The sequence below is a fragment of the Lichenostomus cassidix genome, chromosome 9 (assembly GCF_008360975.1).
Source record: "Lichenostomus cassidix isolate B80296 chromosome 9, HeHo_3.0, whole genome shotgun sequence".
Lineage (NCBI taxonomy): Eukaryota > Metazoa > Chordata > Aves > Passeriformes > Meliphagidae > Lichenostomus > Lichenostomus cassidix.
Window position 1 is genome coordinate 14663431 of NC_139490.1, and position 15568 is coordinate 14678998.

The following is a 15568-nucleotide window of genomic DNA, read 5'->3' on the forward strand; positions in this document are numbered from 1 at the left end:
GCAGTTTAGATCTGTATGCTGATTTAGATCAGTCAGCAAGGCCTGTGGTAAAATTTTAATGTATGAATTTTTACAGTTCTTGTAACAGAGTCATGGGGTCTGTTCACCCACAACACATGGAAATCTTCATCTTGCAGATTTTCCAATATTACAAAAGCTGAAAGAATGTTAACACTGAGTTTGATAGGAAGTGAAGCTTATTTGTGCATCAGCAATGTTTCTACATTAAGCTAAAGTTTCATTTTAAAAGCATCACAGACTGCATTTGGAGTTTTTAATTAGACTATCTATAACATTCTTTCATTTACACAAAGTAATAAACCCACTACATATATTAGTTGTATTATTTTAGGTACTGATAATGGACATTACAATGATAATATATTGATAAATAAATTAGGGAGGGTTTAAAGGAAATTAAAATCAGATTACCACTCTAACCTGTTTTATACTGTCTTCCATCACTACATTCATTGACTGTCAAAACTCCATACCAATTTTCAAAAAAAACATATTTGGAAATATTTAATATTATGAAACCAATATTTAGTCACTGTAGAAACAAAAGTATTTTTAATACTTACATATTTAGTGGTTGAAGTGGTCTGGTAATGCAAATAAAAAAGAATACACACTCAGCAGAAGCAAACTCCTCCCTCGCAAGATGGGCGGTCCAATCTGGCGTCCAGGATCTCATATTCACCCACTGCTTGGGCTGTGCCCTGAAGTGTCCCTATCTCAGGAGCCTGGGTGGCCCTTCCTGCAGCCAGGGATGCTGCTGTGTGACATGAGAAGGAACTCCCCTTTCAGCAGTGGTGGTAGCTGTGACAGTACTGACTCTCTGCTGTCTGCTGGCAGTACCTAAAACCCAGCAGCTACAGGGTGTCACACACCTTCAACCACTTTGTGCTCAGGAAGCATGAGGGTCTCCTTATTCTGACAGCCCCATCATTTCCTACAGCCCCATAAGGATGCCGTAGCTAACTAAAGGTGTTTTAAAAGGCACTGGAAGTCTCCATTTAGGAAACTGAATTTCATCCCAAGTAACACCATATGAGCAGGTCTGATTCTGGCCTGCTTCTAACTGTAATACTGATATGAAGGAGACTTCAGACAAGGGGAAATGTGAGTTACACTGTGAGATGCTAGGAAGGCATCACTTGCGAACAGGTCAGACTGATGTTCAGATAAGGTATTTCTAAACTGTCTGTAATACCACAAAGCTGACTGAATCTAACTCTATTCTGAAAAAACTATCCACATGATGACAGAAAATTGTGTATAATTCTAGCTAAAATAATGGACTCTCTTCCACTGAAGCCAAAGGGTATTTCTGGTTTCAACTGAACAGGACTGGTTTGAGATGGAAGTGTGGGAATTGATGCTGAATGCTTTCTAGTCTGTTGCAGTTTTATTCAGACTCATTAGAAAGAATGTTGTTACCTGTAGGTAAAATGTTAAGAAGATGGGACATATTCAAAAGTATTTTGGTTCTGTACCAATAATCTATTCCCAAATTTAAGAAGTATCATTTTTAGAAGTTTCACAATACAAAAAAGTACAGGAACATGGTGAATTTAAAGGACAAGAATGATGAACTAAAAATAATTCAGAAGTAGGAGAATTTTATAGGTTCAAACCTACTGAGGCAATATTTAAAGATATATATAACTCAAATCTTAGGGTGCAGACTCACTGAAGAATATCAAGAGTAATTTTCAAACATATCTTGCAGAGTTTAAATATAAAAGTATATTTTCCAGAAATAATTTTTCTTACTACTGAGAATAATAACCTGGTATTATTATTAATCCCTGCTCTTTCGATGTTTAGGCTGCTGGGTATAGTTTTATTCCTTGAGTGCAATGCAAACTGTAGTCTTCAATTCATCCCTTTACTGATTAAAGTTTCATGTAGGGAATACATGACAGTCTTTTATTTGGAAAACACAAATTTTAAAAACAGATATCCATTTCAGCAGTACACTCATGCCTATCAAACCCTGATAATTAAAGGAATATGATGTAACTTGACTGTATATTAAAATAAAGTGAACTTACCTTGTAGTTTGTCTCTGTTCAAATTGGAGTACTTCTGGCATCTGTTTCCTTCTCTGTGTTGTTAAAATATTGCTCATTGCAAAAGAAAAAGCAAGAGAAATTAAACAGAAGCTAAAATAGAGAAGTTACTTGAAAACCAAAATGTCTAGAACGTCATTATGTATTTAGAATGTGAGTCCTTCTAGAGGCATTTACAGTTTTCTATGCCATCACAGACTCAAAACAGTGATAGCAAGAGATATAAATATTGTAATAAATACAATGAACTCACATCTATCGTAGATTTATTGAGGGTTAAAATTTTATAGAAACAGAAAAAGTAACAAAACTCAGATCCCCTTACTTAGAATGTAATTCTCCTAATTAATTAGTTGTGGTAAAGACAATACCTGTTAATAGCCTAAGACATAGTGTATGCAATTCAGCTACTCTGAGTCACAGAAAAGGGAACACATAGAGTCATTGTCTTTTTGTTGTTATTTGTGGATGATATTTTATCACTGTCAATACTATTTGGGTTCTCAATATGTTTTCTAGCATTCCTCTCTGAAAACATTGCAAACATCCTTCTTCCACCCAGGTAGAATAGGAAAAAAAAAGATGGTTCAAAAATTTTTATGGCATGAATTATATAAACTATTTAATTGCATATAGTTCACTTCAGCTGTCCCTTCAGCCAACTCAAACAGCTCAAAGGCAAGACTTCAAAGCTGTTTCAAAATCTTGTAAGAAATGCCTAAAAATATTTTAGAAATAAAATATTTTTAAATGCTTTCATAATGGATTATTAGAAGCAATATGAGAAGAAATAGGGAATAGAATAGCCCATAGATTCCTTCAAGGTCAATACTAAGTAAGGTAAGTATAGACAAGCAAGATGAAGGGTGTGATTGAGCAAACATACCTCCTTCTACATCAGCACTACCCATTGTCACTACTTATTACTCAATTCTGCATCTGCAACTGAATCCCTGCTGTTTTTATGGAGTCCTATGGTCTTCCAGGCCAGGGAGTCAAGAGACCATCTTCTACATGCTGTAGAAATAAATATATATGAGTACCTATGTAAATGAGAAACTAACTCACTGTAATGAAAAATCATTCCTGGGACTCTCATCATAATTTTTGAGAATCTCAAGTGCACATAGTTAATTTTAACTGAGGAAACAAAACATAAGTAGCCTGGAAAATGTGGGTGAAACAACCAAAAAACCTCCATATTTTTCATGCAGATTTTGGTCCTAAGCCTTAGAATGTCAACAGCCTTTTCCGCAAAGTAGCTGTTGATAACAGTCCTAAATAGGTACTGCAAGCTGATATCCCAGGTAGAACACAGCAGCAACCAGGAGTATCTGCACCAGTACATTTTGTGTGATGGCATGGGCACTGGGAAAAATGTGTCTCCCATCTTCTCTGACTTGTCCTTGAAAGTTCCTCCTTTGCTCCAACCACCAGGGATCAGCAGGCAGAATTTCCTTTGGCTGGTTTTTCATGCTGAGTGTACCTTGTGGCTGTCTCCATGCAGAAGTACCTGATGAATCTGACTTCCATTGCTGCAACCCACTGCATTTTGTTGATATTTCTCAGACAGGGCTTGTGGCTTAAAAGGGGCTGCAAGACCACAGTGCACTTGCTGGCTTTGGGCTTTTTTTTTTTAATATATATAATTGTATGGAATTGGGGTAATAAAATTATTCTGGTTGATGGAACAGATGGAACACATCTGAGAAGCTGTTTTATTGCTATTTCTGAGGGAAAAAACAAGTAGGCAATATGCTGCTTATGAGCAGCAGAGAGGATGGGGGCCCTGCTCTGTCAGGTTATTGTCCAACTGAAGATTCTCAGGATACCACTACTACAAGCCAGGCTCTCTGGGTGACAGTGAGCAAAGACTGCAAAACTGGTAAGGAGAGTTGCAGCAACGCACAGCCATCTTCCAGCTAACATCCTACAAACAGCAGCTGCCAACAGCAAATTAATTGATGAGCTGAGACAGTGAGCAGGGCTTTTCACAGCACAGTGCATTTGAAGTGTGCTGTAATTGGGGTTTGGTAGGTGTGCGGCAAATTCAGGAAGTGCAATTTGCACCTCCTTGTGCCAGAAATGGAATGAGTCAGATCTTTAAAGGTTCAATTTCAGCTTTGCTTCTGCCTCCTCACTGTTCTGACTAATACAATGATTTCATACCCAGCTAAGTATGGCGTCAAAGCTAAAAGACTCCCACAGATTTCAGGGAAGCAGCTGGAGGCCACTCCAGCTACCTGTAAGCAAAGTTATTAACTGCACTAGGAAACACACAAATCAAGATTCATTTAACAATACAACACACTGCATCAGAAGTCATTAGCATATCAATTTTTAGGTGTCAAATTTAAAATATCTTAAAAAGGCCAGAAGTTCAGAAAGAACAAAGCAGATGGACATAAGATTTCTAAAATATCAAAAAACTTAGTAAACTCTCAAACAAGAAACTTAAAATAGGCAGCAACTTTAAATGCAGATCTAGTTCTCAAAACATAAGGAAAAAAAACCCTAGAAAAATGCTCCATATAGTTTCAGCCCCAGATGTGCCCCAATTACAGCACACTCCACATGCACTGTGCTGTGAAAAGTCCTGCTCACTGCCTCAGCACATACTCATCTAACACTGCAGGATCAGTGTCGTGTGTTAACTTCGTATGACCTTGGTCCTGGGGAATGGGCAATATTGAAACCTGTGTCATTCATGACACTCTATATACCCACTGGCACTCTTCATAGTCAGTGTACGCATTTACAGAATACAGGCTTCTTTCCAATTTATTTCATGATTTACTATAATTAAAGTATTTCAAAAAACATTTTTAACCAGTGGGTAGGAGGTTTTTTCCTTCTGTTTGTAAATTAACTTTAGTAATTTGTGAAGAACACTGAGGGTGAAATTAGTTGAAATCATGTAACATTTGAAAGATTTAGTAACAGTTTTCTTTCCTTGTGTTCTCCCACGACTTGGCAATGCATTTGATAACTGTTTTTCCTTCTGATCTTGTGTAAGCCAAAACCTTGGTCTGACAAATGATATTGTGAGAGCAGTTATCTAAAACTGCCTGGAGCTCTGGCAGAATCAGGCCAAGGGTCTTGATACTAACCCTGCAAAAGGTTTGCAGTTGGCTATTGGCAGAGTAAGATTAGATTTGGTTCTGTAAAACTGTCGTAACTACATAAAATGAAGACTTCATCATTTAGTAGTGTTCCTAGTTAGTCCACATAATTTTTTTCTCAAAAGGTTGAGGATAAGGTCAGCGGTGAGACCCAGAAGCTTCCCCACCTCTCCAGAAGAACTGCAGGGAGAAAGACCAGGGTAATTTGACACAGAGTATGCACTTGCATGTACAGTATATTCTAGTCTCAGAATAGTGCAGCTGACAGCTAGGATCCCTCCTTTCTAACAGATGTCAGGTGTATTTCAATAAATATCGAAACCATGGATAGCTTTCTGAGCCTGATGTGAAACCCAGAGATTCTAAGGTTTCCTGCACACAATTTGTAACCTCCTTAGAGGCCCTGATTATCAGCCTTGCCTGCCTATCAAGCACTACCCACTTTTTGGGTCAAAGAGTCATCAAAATGGGGTCAGAGGACGAGCTCATTATTTCCTGTCTTCTCAGCAGTCTGCTCCCAGTGTGTTTCTTGGCTCCTCTGTGACGCACATGGCATTGTTTGTGAAACAATGTCATGTTTTAATGATTTCCAAAGGACCACGAATCGTGCATATTGAAGATACACAGCAAGCATTAACAGCTGCTATTTAGTGCAGCAAAGTTTTATAGAATTTCAAGAATACAGACTAATTATGTGCAGAACAATAAGCCCCCATTATAGTGGCCTTACTTAAATTGCCCGTCAAAACTTCAATAAACTGGCAACGGCATGAGAGAAATTAATGTAGGATTTAAAATATATTTTTAATCTAATTTGCTACATCTGAAGTAGCGATATTTTTATACGGATTTTAGTTAAAATGCATAAAATAAATATTAAAAAAACAATGTATGCTTGCCAAATAATTAAATTTCAGCACCCGTGAGGTGTGTGAGCCCAGGGTGACCCGCTGTCACTAGGCTGGTGTCACTGGCGTCACTCCCGCCCCGCACCGCCCGGTGTGTCAGTCACACCAGCACCTGGCGTACCCTGCGGAGCTGCTGCCCCGGCCCGGCACGACCTGCGGCCCGAGGTGCTCCCGGTGTTGCCGGTGTTGCCGGTGTTGCCGGCGTTGTCGGTGTTCCCGACTCCAGCTCCGCACGGCCCGGGCACAGCGGGCTCACGGCGCCTCCCGAGCAGCCCCGCCTGAGGGCCCGGCCGCTAAGCCATGGCGCCCCCTGGCGTGGCGGGCCCGCCACAGCGCCCCGCCGGCCCCGCGCGCTGAGGGACCACCGGGCCTTGGGCGGCATGGCGGCGAGCTCTGTCTCTCACCGGCCCCACAGCGGGGAGCACCGGCCCCACAGCGGCCCCACAGCGGGGAGCACCGGCCCCACAGCGGCCCCACAGCGGCCCCACAGCGGGGAGCACCGGCCCCACAGCGGCCCCACAGCGGGGAGCACCGGCCCCACAGCGGGCCTGAAGGGAGCACCTGCCCCACAGCGGCCCCACAGCGGGGAGCACCTGCCCCACAGCGGGCCTGAAGGGAGCACCTGCCCCACAGCGGCCCCGCGGGGAGCACCTGCCCCACAGCGGCGCCACAGCGGCGCCACAGCGGCCCCACAGCGGCCCCCGGGCAGTGCCGTACCCACACCGGGATGGCACGGGAAGGGGCTGCCGGAGGCGCTGGGACATTCATTATTTTTAGGGACAGTAAAACGTTGTGGTGACCGCTCGTTGCAGGAAGCCTCATTAAAACTAATTATAGCTCCTCATTACGGCCGTATTTAATTTCTGTTAAGAAATACATTAAAAGATACGAAGTGGCGGAAATGTTAGGGCAGTAATAAGCTGGATAAACCGTGCCTTTTTGAATAAAACCTGGAGAAGAGCGTCTCCAATATTTAACCTAAAAGACAGTGCATCTGGTAGGCAGAAATCCCCACCATCCCAGTGTCAGGAGCATGTTAACATTCCAGATCATGAACAAAAAGTGCTTCTAAAACGATGTTTTTAGAGGTTAACAATCATTTCCTTCCTTAACACATAATAAAGTTGTATTAAAATCATATTTGAATTCCCTATTAATGCAACTCCACAGATGACCAACTGATTTAAATTAGAGACCATTTATTCACTGGTTTGTTTTTCCCATTGCAGTCCCTGCAGCAGCAGCACCTCGAACATCTGCCTGGGCCGCTGGCAGCACCAGCCACTGGAGCTCGAGTACATTTTGAGACCAGGCGACGTGAACAGCTGGCTCGAATGAATGCCGGGGAGTCCACACCCTGCTCTCCCTCAAATAACAATGTTTATTGCATTCTTCTTACACTGAAAGGAAAGGAATAGGCATTTGGGAAAACAACCGACATCTACAGGGTGGTGTGTGGGAGGACATTACGATTTTATCCTGTCCAGCAATCTCTTACTTCTCCCTCCCCATTTGATAATAAAAACAGTGACTGGACAAATGTCCCGTTCACACTTTGCTCCTCTGCTTTTTGTTCTCTGTCACCCTCCCTAAAACAACACAAACTAACCGAGCTGTTAATAGTTTGTCAGATTCCAGAGTCTGGGATGCATTTTTGCCAGGCTGTCTCTATTTGGATGGAAGTGTAGAGCTGCTGCAGGAGCCACAGAAGCACAAGAGGTCCCACACATCCCTCTGGCTCCTGTCATGAGGGAGGAGAGCTTTGGGTACGCATAGGAGGCCATACTGGGCATTTCCGCCATGTCTCCTGTGTCATCTGTCAGCACACTGTTCCACCCCCCTCTCTAAGTTTCTGTGCTACTTAAAGCAATTACAACTCGAGTGACTCATTGCACCACAGTCCTTGGAGTCACTGCCTCATGCAAGAAAATAAAAGCTCTCCCTCTTTGCTATGAGATCCTCCTTCTGCTGGTATTTGAGTGAGGCACTGGCAACCCAGAACTGTCACCCAACACTTCTTCCCAAGTAGCTTTGTTACCCCTTAGTGACTTGGTAAGAACAACAAATACATGAACTCAAACGAAATGGAACTGGAATGGTCCCAGTGACACATTCATTGCAAGGCAGTGACTTGCAGGTGGGAAAGCGCCTCACCCTGAAAGGTGAAGACTCAGAATTTACCTACATGTGCATTGTCTTTCAGGATTCCCTTGACCTGACAGCTTCCCCACCTACCTGTGTGATGTTTTATATGGCAATAAAGAAGGGAAAGAAAAGCACTAATAAAGAAAGTGAGATAATAAAAACACAAAATAGAAAAACATGCTAGAAAGAAGCTCAGCAGCAGAGTTAGAAACCAACTTTCCCCTGAAAACAGCAATAGGAATCTAGCTGAGAAACAATGGTCTTGGTGTACTTTGGAAACTAGAAGTGGAATAATTAGAGGCACAAATAAGAAGTTTGTACTTGAAATTAATACTAAATGCTTGGAAGATGTTTATGCTGTTCTTTAAAAATCTGTTTATTAGGAGACAAACAAAGCAGTAGATTGTAGCATCTAATTATGAAAAAAGGGATACACATTGCATCCAAGTATTGTGGCACTCTTCTTCTTCTTTTAACGTGGACACCACAAATACTGAAAATATTTGGATTAAAATAAGAGGTTTATTGTTTAGGTACATGTGTTTTAAACGGAGGGTCATTCTGGCAAATACTGACAAGCAAGCCGGTCCTGTTCAACATTAAGCTTGCTGTACTTTTCTCCTGAGATTAAGAGTTATTTTTAATCTTGACTGCTGGGTCTTTATTGTTATTTTAGTAAGTGTCTAGATATATGTAAATATTTACACATGTAAGTATTTTACAATCCGTAGAATCACTTTAAAAACAGTGCACTTGTGGAAAAATATTAATATGAAAACGTACCATATTGCAGTGCTATTCATGTAACATGTTGTACATTAAACATAAATTATGATATATTCTTGTTCAGAAAAGCTTTCAAGCTCTGACAGTATTATTTAATGTTTTACATGTGGGAAAAAAAAAGGAAAGCTATTTTATTATCTTCCACTAGAGGGAGAGAGAGCAGCTCTTGTTGCTGGGCAGATTCTACGAACAGTTTCATTCTGCACCATTTAAAGCAATGATGTCGAGTTTTGGGGGAAGAAAAACCAGAGCAATTTAGTCCATTATATTGTCAAATACAAAGTAATTTATAAAATACGAAAGCCCTGAAATATAAAATTTCATTGCTGCTGGGTTACTTTCTGCAGTCATTACCATGTTGATTTCTTTAGACATGGATGTTAATATATCTATTAAAAAACCTAAAATAAATATCAAAAGTAATAGACATTGTAATATTGGAAACGAGTTACTAAGTTGATAATGAAATAAAATTACCCATATTGTGCTATCCATTCTGTATTGAATGTGGAACATTCCTACAGGTACTGCATCATTTTCACTGCTTCCTTAGAAATCAGAGCATGATTTCTTCACTCAACAGGCCACCCTTTATCTCAGAAGCTCAGAGAAATCTCACCTCCCCAAAGACAATTTGACAGTAACTTTTCTGAGTGTTGATGTTTCCTTTTCACCTAAATACCCTGATGATCCAGTCCACGATATCCACACAAGCATCTGTGACTTTTAGTCCTTTGGACTTGTGATCCTGCTGGTTTGCAGCTTGTGGTAGGGTAAGAAAACAAGTGCTTGTGTCTGTGTGCCCACAGAACGTGTGGGAACTGCCCCAGCCCACAGAAACACAAGACACTTGGTTCAGCTTCAAAGTACTGAGCAGGACCATGTCTGATGCATGTAATGTCATTTGGAAAGTGGGCACAGGATGTCCAGGACCTGTAGGACAACCATGGGTGGCATATAATCGAAGGCTGAAATATTACTTCTATTTAAAGCAACCCTCACTGCAGAAAGGGTAAAGAAGAAAGCCTAGGAGGGGTTAATATGTCAATTGGCAAAACAATAATCTGCCACTGACAGTTTAAGTGACCTTGAAAAGTTGCAAGTAGTTCTCTATATACTGAGACATGGACAAACTAAGGACAAGGCAACAACTGTTAAGTCTGTGCTCACATATATTTCAAAGGAAGCCCTCTGTTTATGGCTCAAAAACAAAAACTTAACAAGGGAACACAACCCAGGCCTTAATACAATGTTTGAATTTAATTTTGAAGTTTACAAAATGCTCACAAATAAAAAATACCATAAAATAGATTTATATTCTGCATTCCTGTTTATTTAAATTTTTTAAGGAACTGGAGGCAGTTTAATAATACATTCCTTTTCCCTATCTCTGTTTACGGAGAACTGTAGTTGTTAAGAGTATGAGTACTGTGCAGACAGAGATTAAAAAAAACCCAACAAAACAAGCAAGTGATACTGGAACAGTTACTGAGAAGGAAGGAATGACTCTATCTTGGACATAATGGCAGCTTTTGTACAAATAGTTCTGGCTGAGCTGTCACAGGGATCTCTGTTGCAGGATCTCTGGGTTTTGTTGGCCTAATGCAGATCAGTCACACTCCAGCCCTCCAAAACAGCCCATGCAACTGTGGAGAGTGTGACAGCAGTGGAGAGTGTGAGCACACCCTGGCAGCTGAAAATCCCTGGTTCAGATACTGATGCAGATGACCTTATGAGATGTGAGCCACTAACAGCACACTGCATTTCAGTTGTGAGCTGAGGAAGTCACCTGTTCTAACTTGGCTGAAGTATTTTCAGCTCTCAATTCAATGGAGGGCACTGTATGTGTCTCCTCCTGTCTCTAATCACTGTTTACCTGCTCTGTTCTCACAAATCACAACACTGTTGCTGTTCTGGTGTTTAAAAAATACCTCTTCTGAAAATATATTGCTTTGAGATTTTACACAAGTCAAGTTATTGAAATGTTGCATTAGGATTTCATGTAAGCTTTGATATTTCACAAATTATTTATAAAGAATGTAATACTTTGGCAATGGTGCTACAGAGAATAAAAACGGAAACAGAAAGGAAAATCACACAGTTCAATCTCAAAAAACCTCAAAGTTTATAAGCACAAACACTGTTTTATATTGTATTTTCAAAATGTTTACAGATCAGGAGATTCTTTTACTGAAATGTGTGTCAAGATAAGCAGGAAGCAAACTACAGAACAAAGCTAGGAATGTATTTTAAACTTCATTCTTGATCTGCAGCAAAACCAAATTTATTGGTTTGGACAAGACACATGCAGAACATTTACTTTGTACCCACCGGAGTAAAATATTTCAAGAGCAAAAATTTAGAAAGCTACTGCACATAGATTGACACTATGATTTGAATGCCAGAAAATCAAACAAAGCCTTGGTACCACGGAAATAAATACTTGCATTTATGTTAACTAGTTCAGTGCTAATTTGACCTTGCTGGAATTTGCAGTTAATTTGGTATATTTGCAGCAGATGCTGCTCATGACCAAGTCATGCACTGAATGCTCTGAGATCTCTTACATGCACAAGTCTGACCTGGAGGAAGTGACTGCAGTGCCAGTGTGAGTCATGTCGGAGGCCTCGAGTTCTCTCTCCTCACACGGTACTTCAGATGTCCAGCCAACTGCAACCATAACCGTATGCTCACACATTTTAAACCAGAAGAGTGAGATATCACCATGTACAAAACACGTTAGTGTTACAATAGCACTTAAGACTAATAGGATTTTTCTTGATAAGATAGTTTATTTTATCTTCTCAATATACAACTTCGATTGCTAACGTACAAAGCTGAAACTAAATAATGCTATAAAAAGGGACTGTTTTATCTGCTCTTCCTTTGTTTTGTGAGCAAGTCTCATTCCTCCTGTGCTGTGATTTTGTATCAGGGAAATTATTATAATGAGTTGCAGAGCACACATTTTTCCATGGACGTCTTTATCTACAACATGGAAATGTAGGTTTGCTGTTGCTGCTGCCACTGAAGAACTTAGAAGTGTGTGGGTGGCAGCAGTTCAGCTCAGAAGCAGCAGCCACTGTACACACTCCTACCCTTCCAATCTACCCTGCCAGCTCTTTAAGCTTCTTCTCCAGCTCAGTGTCCTGTTCCTACTCACTTTCTCCCTTCATTCTTGCTGTACTTCTTTGTGGCTAGCACAGTTTTTCCCATGAGAAGTTTTCTTGTGTTTTGTAAATAAAGATAAAGTTTGGATGTTTTTGGAACAGTGTCCCAGAACTTGGGCAGTGCAGGCCTGGCCAATCAGGCCTGGGGGAAGGCTTCTGACTGACCAATCTGGGTGACTTTTGAGAACTCTATAAATGTGATGATATCAAAACAATAAAGGTCATTCCTTCTTGCCACTGAGAACCGATGCATTCATTACTCTGCTAGCTGCTCAACAGCGACACTTCTTGTGGCAGGATGAACCTGGCTCTAACCTCTCCTGTGAGGCAATACTCAGTTTTGCTGGGGGAACCTCTAATATCAATCTTGAAAAGTCATTGATAAAATAGCCCCTCCACTCTGAGGCAGGACTGTTAATCTCTGAAGCAACCCCATCTGCTGAGAAACATCCTTTCGTCCTTTTAAGACACTCCGGGAAACTTTCACCACTCTCACAGGATACACAGAAGTTTTTTTACACAATTTAATTGAAAGAGGGTCGATTAAATACTACAAAGAAATTCTTCACTGTGAGAGTGGTGAAGCTGTGGCTGTCCCTGGAAGTGTTCAAGACTAGGCTGGATGAGCCTTTGAGCAACTTGGTCCAGTGGAAGGTGTTCCTAACCACAGCGGGAGGTTTGAAACTACATGATCTTTAAGGTCATTCCAACACAAACCATTCTATGATTCTGCACTGTCCTCCTGAAAGATCTGAGAAAATTGGGCAGGGCCTCCTGTATCAGTAGCTGCTATAATGTATCAGCTGTTGGAGAGAGAAGAGAGAGGCTAGAAAACACAAATAGTTGTTCTCCACATGGAAATCTCCATGCCAGCAATGATAAAAATGTTGCTTTTCCCTCTAGTTTTGAATTCCATTCCCATGGTCTATCCTCAGTCTTGGGTGAACTTGAAGATAGCAAATTAGTTCATTCTTTCCCGTTTGAGTAAGACTCTGCAGCTATCATGGGAGTAGGCGGGGGAATTGCTGAAAATGTTCATACTTGTTCAGAGTATTGTCTAAGAATGTTGTTTTGTGGTGAATCCACCAAAGGTACCAAGGATTCTCCACAGACAGGCAGTGGGAAAACAACAAAATATGCATTATTTGTGTTTGGCAATCTGGAGTTACCAAAATGAGGAGAGGACACAAACACAACTATGAAGAGGTTGTCATAAGAAAGCTGGACTACTGTGCAATCTCTATGCCAAATGGCAATATTAAGTGGGAATTGTTTTCCTTTTTGTCTTTTTACCCAATACCAATGTAACATGCCCTTGCAAATATATAGAATTCTTCAGTCACCCAAAGAGATTAATGGAAGAAAGAGGAGGCAAAATCTATAAATACCATAAATTATAATTCCTTTTAATAGTAACTGTGTAACTAAGAATTGGCCAGGTCATTTGGTGATACTTTGCACTGATTAAAAGTTCAGCGGCTGAAAAAAAGTGAGAGGAGGACTTTTTTCTGTTCTGTATCTTGGTGCTGCAGCAACCAAGCTGCTATTTCAAACCTTTCCTTCCTCATCAATCACTGCAGCACTACCACTTCATGGGAAGCAGGGTGGCAACTTAATGAGAGCTTTAGGGAGGAGAGAAATCAGCACTACAGCAACAGTAGAGGAAAAGTGCTGGGAAGATAAATAGCACTTTATATTTTCATCAGCACACATTTCCAGAGGGCTGAATGGTCTATAAGCTCTACAGCTCAGCTGCCCTTTTGAGCAATGGGGATTAAGCAAGTGGTTAAAGCCTAAGGTGAGGAAAAAGCTGGAGTATGGTCTGGATGAATGAACTGCTAGATGAGTTAAAACTGGATGGATTGCTGGGCTTGAAGAGTAGGAATCAATGGGCTGATGTTTAGTTGGTGACCAGTACAAGCAGAAAATTTAGGGGTCAATACTGGTGCCAGAATTGTTCATTATCGTGACTGCAACTTGAATAATGATACAGGATGCACCTGAAGCAGATTTTCAGACATCACTAACTTAGAAGGAGTGACTTTCAAACCCAACAGTGGAGGTTGAGTTGAGAGACCTTTGTGAAAATTAAGAATAGGGTCAACAGAAACCTTGTGAAGTGTAAGGAGGAATGTGAACACACAGGGTTGAATAGTGCCAGGCACCAGTGCAGGCTATCAGAGCAGCAGCAGCAGCTGAAGAGCATGTGGCTGTCACAGCAGACACTAAGTTGAACATGAGCCAACAGAGTGTTTTCATTGTGAATAAAGTGAACCACAGTCTGAGCTACATTAGGAAGGGAGCATGGACAGCAGATGAATGGAAATTATTATCCCTCCTTATTTAGTGATAAGGAGTTGACACCTGGGATGATGTGTCCTGTTAGGGGTTCCCCAATTCAGAAAGGATGTCAAGAAACAGGAGAGGGGCATCCAGAGGGCTGATGAGATGATAAGTGGCCTACAGCATACAACTTGTGAAGAGATGTTGAAGAAGTTGGGCTTGGTTTGCCTGGCAGAGAAGAAAATAAGCGGGTATCAACAATCTAAAACTACCCAAAGTGGAGTGGCAAAGATCATTGAGCTGGACTCTTCTCAGTAGTAGTGAATGGCAAAACCAGAAGGAAAAGTCACAAGCAGTGTCCTTGGAGTTGTGACAGGATGCATGTGATTGTGCATGGCTGGTGCTACACAGGAACATACTGCCCAGAAAGGCTGGCCAGTCTCTATTCTCGAAGGCTTTCAAAGGCAGCTTAGGCAAGGCCATGACTGACCTGAGATACCACAGGTCACAGCCCTGCTTCCAGTGGAAGGCTGGACAGGGTGGACCCCACAGATCCCTTCCAACCACCACTTCTAGGACTATGCTGGCACAGTACCCTCCAGATAATAAAGAAAATTGAGTTATTGATTATTCCTACTTCTGCCTTCTTCCCTCTCTCCCTCCATTCCTCTTTCCCTTTAAGTTATATTATGATATCTAATTACCATTATGTTTAAGGGACTAGTAAAACATCCTTCCTTGTCAGCTGGGGTTTCTCTGTTTGCCATCCAACCATTTTACACCGTTATGATTTCTAAGGTGCTAGAGTCCATGAGACTTTGTTTATATCTTATTTTACTGGATCAGGCACCTTATTCTTCATAGCTAAAAACTGCAGACTTTTTCTGATACCATAGGATTGTCCTCCCTGTTCTTACAAAATGGACATTTTTCCTAACTGAACATAATTTGTACTCTTGCTTGTACTTTTACTTGTACTTGTAGACCTGCACAATTTAATGGTTACAATTCAAGTAGATCCATACATGCCCATATTCCCAGGAGACAACATAAATCCAAGATTATCCAAACCCAGA